Genomic DNA, 7,192 nt, shown 5'->3' with positions numbered 1-7,192 from the left:
GTTTGTGTGGCTGTGATTTACGTTCTTTCACCTTATTTGCATAATATTTGCCAGTTTGTACTGTACATGATTTCTATAACATAGAAATTTGCTATACCACTCAGGATCTGTTGCTTTCCTAAACTTAGGATTGCCGTTGTTCCACTCGTTTATAAGATGGATGATCTCACCATCAATCCATGGATCAGATCTGGACTTAATGCAGAACGTCATCACCGGGGCAACCTCATCAATCAACACTGAGAAACTTAGAGTTGAATAATAACCAGGATTCATTCCACAAACTCACAACATAACACATTACTCCAGTCAACATTTTGGATTTTTTTGTTCAAACAATTCTGTGGTATAATTTTTCATGGACCCAACTGTTTCAGCTGTATGTTGATTGACAACATTTTTATGTACCTTTCTTGTACAATGCACAAGATTATGATCACTAACCGCAATAGGTGACACACCACCATTATAGATTTTATGGGGATCTGATACTATGATGATACTATGATGCTGATACTATGATGAAACCTATAGTGGTGGAAGAGGTGGGGGTCACTCTAGTAGGGTCAGTGATAATTTGTGTAAGATTAAACATTGGTAAAAAGTTTTTCATTGGTTGATCTGACACACCTTTCATTTTGTAATTCGTATTAAAATCACCCAACATTATACACTCTGTGGATACAAAACCATCGTAGGTTAAACATGACTTCCATGATTTGTCATGAAAGTCACTCTGTTTTGGTGGTTGATATAAAATACCAGTCAGTATGGATTTAGTCCTTGGCCAAAGGATTTCAAAACATACAGCCTCCAAGTCCACTTCCAGCTCTGGTTGGCGGTTGAATGTGATGTCACACCAGATATACCCACCAACGCCACCTTCTGTACTTTTACAATATTACAAACCTGTTGCTTGTGAGGTAGTGGTCAACCTCTTAGCCAAGATGGAGAAGAAAATCTTCCCTTCATCATTCAGGAGCATGATGCACCTGAAATGGCTGATGGTGGTGGAACCAACCAATCTTGGAACGTCTGCATGGCGTCTGCTGGATGTCACTGCATGATCTATAAAACGACACCCAAATGACACCATGTCAGACACCCTCCAGAAATATGCGACACGAGGATTTCAACAATTCTGTGAATAATTCAAGCAATGTGTTCACATATCTGGATCTCATCTATCTCTCTCTGTACATGTGTATTGGTTGAATTCATTGCTGAGGTCCTGGTGTTGCAAATGTCTGGACTGTTTAAGTCAAAGGAATTGTAAGGATCGCTTTGTTGTGTTCAAAATAATAAGTGTTTAAAAAGTGAGTACATGGCTTTTTTTTTTTTTACATCAATTTACATCAATATGACATCAATTTGTGACGCTTTTGTGAGTATTAAATCAAGCCAATACCTGACATGAACAAATCCTGACCAAAGCCTGACATCATTTGACCATCTCATGTTTGCTGGGAACTAAGTAACTATCTTTTACTGAAATATGAGGAGTTTAATATTTGTAACCTTGCTGTTTCATGTAATCTGTATTTTTATGCTGCTACTGCCTAGAATTTTTTTTAAATAAATCTGAGTAGTGAAGGAGACAATAAATCAATGTTCTTCATTTGAGAAGATTTCATATCTATAAGCATTTTTTTTATTATTGTTATTTAGCAATCAACCATTCTTTCCTGCTCTGGTTAAGCAAACTTAACCAGATTTTCACCATTTTCAGCAGAGTACAAACAGAAAAAAATAATCAAGACTTCTAATACTTGCGTTTACAATATTTATTTCTTGTATCTTACACTTTAAAGCCACTGCCACCTCCCATCAGCAAACATTTGTTGATTTCCTTCATTAATAATTGGATACAATTGTTTGTTTACTTATTTAGCCTGTTTGAGATGTTGTAATTTGTCTGTACAGTGTTTTTACAGGTCTTAGCCTTTCACAAAACTAAATAAAGCTTCACAAAATAGGAAATAAACTCTCCTCTCTCTCCCATTTTCAAAGGTCCTGTGCTCAGGTTAGCACTCAAGATCAAAAATGATGCTTCACACATCCTGTTCTCTGAATTTCACTGGGTATCTTCAGTCAGAAGTTAGACGCCTCATGTTCCCACCATATGTTCCCACATCAATCTCACAATTAAAAAAATCCTGTTGATTAAACTGTGCAAACTTACCCAATAACATTTGTTTGATATATTTTGCAATATGGGAACAACAAAGTACACTGAACAAAAATATAAACACCACACATTTGTTTTGCTCCCATTTTTCGTGAGCTGAACTCAAAGATTTTCAAAACATTTTCTGTATATACAAAAGACCTATTTCTCTCAAATATTGGTCACAAATCTGTCTAAATCTGTGTTAGTGAGCACTTTGTCGAGATAATCCATCCCACCTCACAGGTGTGGCATATCAAGATGCTGATTAGACAGCATGATTACTGCATAGGTGTGCCATAGGCTGGCCACAATAAAAGGCCACTCTGAAAAGTGCAGTTTTATCACACAGCATAATGCTATAGTTGTCGCAGGTTTTGAAGGAGTGTGCAATTGGCATGCTGACAGCAGGAATGTCCACCAGACCTGTTGCCCATGAATTAAATGTTCATTTCTCTACCATAAGCCATCTCCAAAGGGTTTTCCAAGAATTTGGCAGTACATCCAACCAGCCCTACAACCAGAGACCACGAATAACCACACCAGCCCAGGATCTTCACATCCAGCATGTTGAAATCTTCTCACAATTCTTTTATATTCAGTCCCACCTAAGGTCCAGAAACAGACTATTTCTCAGGTTGAATTTATTGAAAGTTATAGTGATATTACAGGCCTGGGTTCTCCTGGAGGAGTGCCACCCAGTCAGAACGGAGAACAAAGAAGAGAGATACGAGGGCTGTCAATAAAGTATAGGTCCTTTTTATTTTTTTCAAAAACTATATGGATTTAATTCATATGTTTTTACGTCAGACATGCTTGAACCCTCGTGCGCATGCGTGAGTTTTTCCATGCCTGTCGGTGACGTCATTCGCCTGTGAGCACTCCTTGTGGGAGGAGTTGTCCAGCTCCTCGTCAGAATTCCTTTGTCTGAGAAGTTGCTGAGAGACTGGCGCTTTGTTTGATCAAAATTTTTTCTAAACCTGTGAGGCACATCGAAGTGGACACGGTTCGAAAAATTAAGCTGGTTTTCGGTGAAAATTTTAACGGCTGATGAGAGATTTTGAGGTGATACTGTCGCTTTAAGGACTTCCCACGGTGCGAGACGTCGCGCAGCGCTCTCAGGCACCGTCATCAGCCTGTTTCAAGCTGAAAACCTCCACATTTCAGGCTCTATTGATCCAGGACGTCGTGAGAGAACAGAGAAGTTTCAGAAGAAGTCGGTTTCAGCATTTTATCCGGATATTCCACTGTTAAAGGAGATTTTTTTAATAAAAGACGTGCGGACGGGTCCGCGCGTCAGGACGCAGCCGGCGCGGTGCGACGGCACAGGAAAAACACCTCCGTGTTGATAACCATTTGTAAAATCCAGGCGGCTTTTGATGGCTTTCAGTGGAGTGAGTATATGAGAAATTAACAGCTGGACATGTTCCAACTTGTCCTTAAAGCTTCCAACAGAGGTGTTTTTCCTGTGGCGGAGCGTCGCAGCGGCTGCGAGCCGACGCTGCAATCCGTCCGCACGTCTTTCATTAAAAAAATCTCCTTTAACAGTGGAATATCCGGATAAAATGCTGAAACCGACTTCTTCTGAAACTTCTCTGTTCTCTCACGACGTCCTTGATCAATAGAGCCTGAAATGTGGAGGTTTTCAGCTTGAAACAGGCTGACGACGGCGCCTGAGAGCGCTGCGCGACGTCTCGCATCATGGGAAGTCCTTAAAGCGACAGTATCACCTCAAAATCTCTCATCAGCCGTTAAAATTTTCACCGAAAACCAGCTTAATTTTACGAACCGTGTCCACTTCGATGTGTCTCACAGGTTTAGAAAAAATATTGATCAAACAAAGCGCCAGTCTCTCAGCAACTTCTCAGACAAAGGAATTCCGACGAGGGGCTGGACGACTCCTCCCACAAGGAGTGCTCACAGGCGAATGACGTCACCGACAGGCGTGGAAAAACTCACGCATGCGCACGAGGGTTCAAGCATGTCTGACGTAAAAACATATGAATGAAATCCATATAGTTTTTGAAAAAAATAAAAAGGACCTATACTTTATTGACAGACCTTGTACTTTTTATAGATGTCATGGATGTTATAAAAAGGCAGACTCTATTCTCGCAACACCTCATCTTATTGGCTTCCCATAGACAGACAGCAGAGTACACCCCCTGCCTTACACCGGGACTGCATGGCACATATTGAAACAAGTTGCTTTGTTGTATTCTACAACCCCAATTCCAATGAAGTTGAGACGTTGTGTGAAATGTAAATAAAAACAGATTACAATGATTTGCAAATCCTCTTCAACCTATATTCAATTGAATACACAAGACAAGATATTTAATGTTCAAACTGATAAACTTTATTGTTTTTGTCCAAATATTCACTCATTTTGAAATGGATGCCTGCAACACGTTTCAAAAAAGCTGGGACAGTGGCATGTTTACCACTGTGTTACATCACCTTTCCTCCTAGCAACACTCAATAAGCATTTGGGATGAGGACACTAACTGTGAGTGTCATGATTGGGTATAAAAGGAGCATCCCCATAAGTCTCAGCCGTTCACAAACAAAGATGGAGCCAGGATCACCACTTTGTGAACAACTGTGTGAAAAAATAGCTCAACAGTTTAACATCAATGTTTCTCAATATTCAATTGCAAGGAATTTAGTGATTCCATCATCTACAGTCCATAATATAATCAGAAGATTCAGAGAATCTGGAGAGTTTTCTACACGTAAGCGCCAAGGCCAAAAACCAACATTGACTGCCCGTGACCTTTGATCCCTCAAGCAGCACTGCATTAAAAAACAACATCATTGTGTAAAGGATCTTACCGCATGGGCTCAGGAACACTTCAGAAAACCAATGTCAGTTAACACAGTTCGTCGCTACATCTACAAGTGCAAGTTAAAACTCTACCATGCAAAACGAAAGCCATACAGCAACAACATCCAGAAACACCACCGCCTTCTCTGGGCCTGAGCTCATTTGAAATGGGCAGATGCAAAGTGGAAAAGTGTGCTGAAGAGACTACATTTCAAATTGTTTTTGGAAATCATGGATGTCGTGTCCTCCGGACAAAAGAGCGAAAAGACCATCCAGATTGTTACCAGTGCAAAGTTCAAAAGGCAGCATCTGTGATGGTATGGGGGTGTGTTAGTGTCCATGGCATGGACAACTTACACATCTGTGATGGCACCATGAATGCTGAAAGGTACATCCAGGTTTTGGAGCAATACATGCTGCCATCCAAGCAGCGTTTTTTCAGGGACGTCCCTGCTTATTTCAGCAAGACAATGCCAAACCACATTCTGCACGTATTACAACAGCGTGGCTTTGCAGTAAAAGAGTGCGGGTACTAGACTGGCCTGCCTGCAGTCCAGACCTGTCACCCACTGAAAATGTGTGGCGCATTATGAAGAGCAAAATATGACAAAAGAGACCTCGGACTGTTGAACAACTGACGTTGTACATCAAGCATGAATGGGAAAGAATTCCAGCTACAAAGCTTCAACAATTAGTGTCCTCAGTTCCCAAATGCTTATTGAGTGTTGTTAGAAGGAAAGGTGATGTAACACAGTGGGATACATACCTCTGTCCCAGCTTTTTTGAAACATGTTGCAGCCATCCATTTCAAAATGAGCAAATATTTGCACAAAAACTATAAAGTTTATCAATTTGAACATTAAATATCTTGTCTTTGTGGTGTATTCAATTGAATATAGGTTGAAGAGGATTTGCAACTCATTTTATTCTGTTTTTATTTACATTTTACACGTCTCAACTTCATTGGAATTGGGGTTGCAGAAGCTTGACCAGATACAACCAGTTCACATGCATGTTTAAACAGATAAAAAAAAATCATAAACAGTATAACCATTTCAGTATAGCAATTACTTAAGATAGCAAAAGAGAAGATAAACTAATATATATCTAACAATGTTCACCGCCAAGATCGTCTGAGAGCAGCCACCCAGACAGCTGCTACAACAATCGGTTTGCAGAACCAAAGAATTTCTGCACAAACTGTCAGAAACTTTCTTCAGGAAGCTCATCTTCATGCTCGTCATCCTCATCAGGGTCTCCACCTGACTGCAGTTCGTCGTCGTAACCAACTTGAGTGGGCAAATGCTCACATTTAACAGCGCCTGGCTGCTGATCAACTCTATGCAAAGGAGATGTATTGCACTGCTTGAGGTAAATCCTGGTCACATCAAATTCTGACTGGTTTTCTGACCCCCCACAACCCCCCAATAAAGCAAAACTGCACATTTTAGAGTGGTCTTTTATTGTGGCCAGCCTAACGCACACAGTTGAAGATGGAGGTGAGCGGATCGATCCTAATATCGATAATATCGATACCAACGCTGGTATTGATATTGAACGATCCTCATGTAAAAAGATCGATACTCAAGCTTTTTTTCTCTCCTGCACGCACTGACTGCTGCGCACGCAGATTCATCAAAGTCTACACTCTGTCTGTAAAAGCAGCACTGTGGTGTGTCACACAACACGGAGCAGCGCACCCTTGTATTGTGGTTTGTCAGCCCTCAACCTCAAGAGATTTTGTTTTAAGTTGTGTTGAGTGAAATTTTTTAAACAAAAATGTTGACTGTGATAAAGTATTTTGTTGTTACGTACAATGTTTGGCGAAATTCTGTCCTAGGTCTTTTGGATCCTTTGGATCTATGAAGCTTAAATATGAAAAAGTATCCGTATCGGTATCGATATTGGCGATACTGGGCCTGTATTTACTTGGTATTGGATCAATACCAAAATTCCCGGTATCGCCCACCTCTAGTTGAAGATGACTGAGTGAGTGAGAGATAATGTAAAAGCGTATGAGAAAGTCAATAAACTGTTAACAATGTTGAAGAATATATGAAGGCAAAATTGCCACAAACACACACAAAAAACTGTGACCTTTTGAATATTCTGAGCTTGGTGTTTAGTGGAGCATAATGAAAATCTCATTTGAGTATTATTAAAACAGAGAGAAAAACAAACAAAAAAAAAACAGAAAA

Source organism: Thalassophryne amazonica, chromosome 18, assembly GCF_902500255.1.
Source record: "Thalassophryne amazonica chromosome 18, fThaAma1.1, whole genome shotgun sequence".
In the NCBI taxonomy this organism is placed as follows: Eukaryota; Metazoa; Chordata; class Actinopteri; order Batrachoidiformes; family Batrachoididae; genus Thalassophryne; species Thalassophryne amazonica.
The sequence above is the reverse complement of the archived record's forward strand: the minus strand, read 5'-3'. Positions refer to the sequence as shown.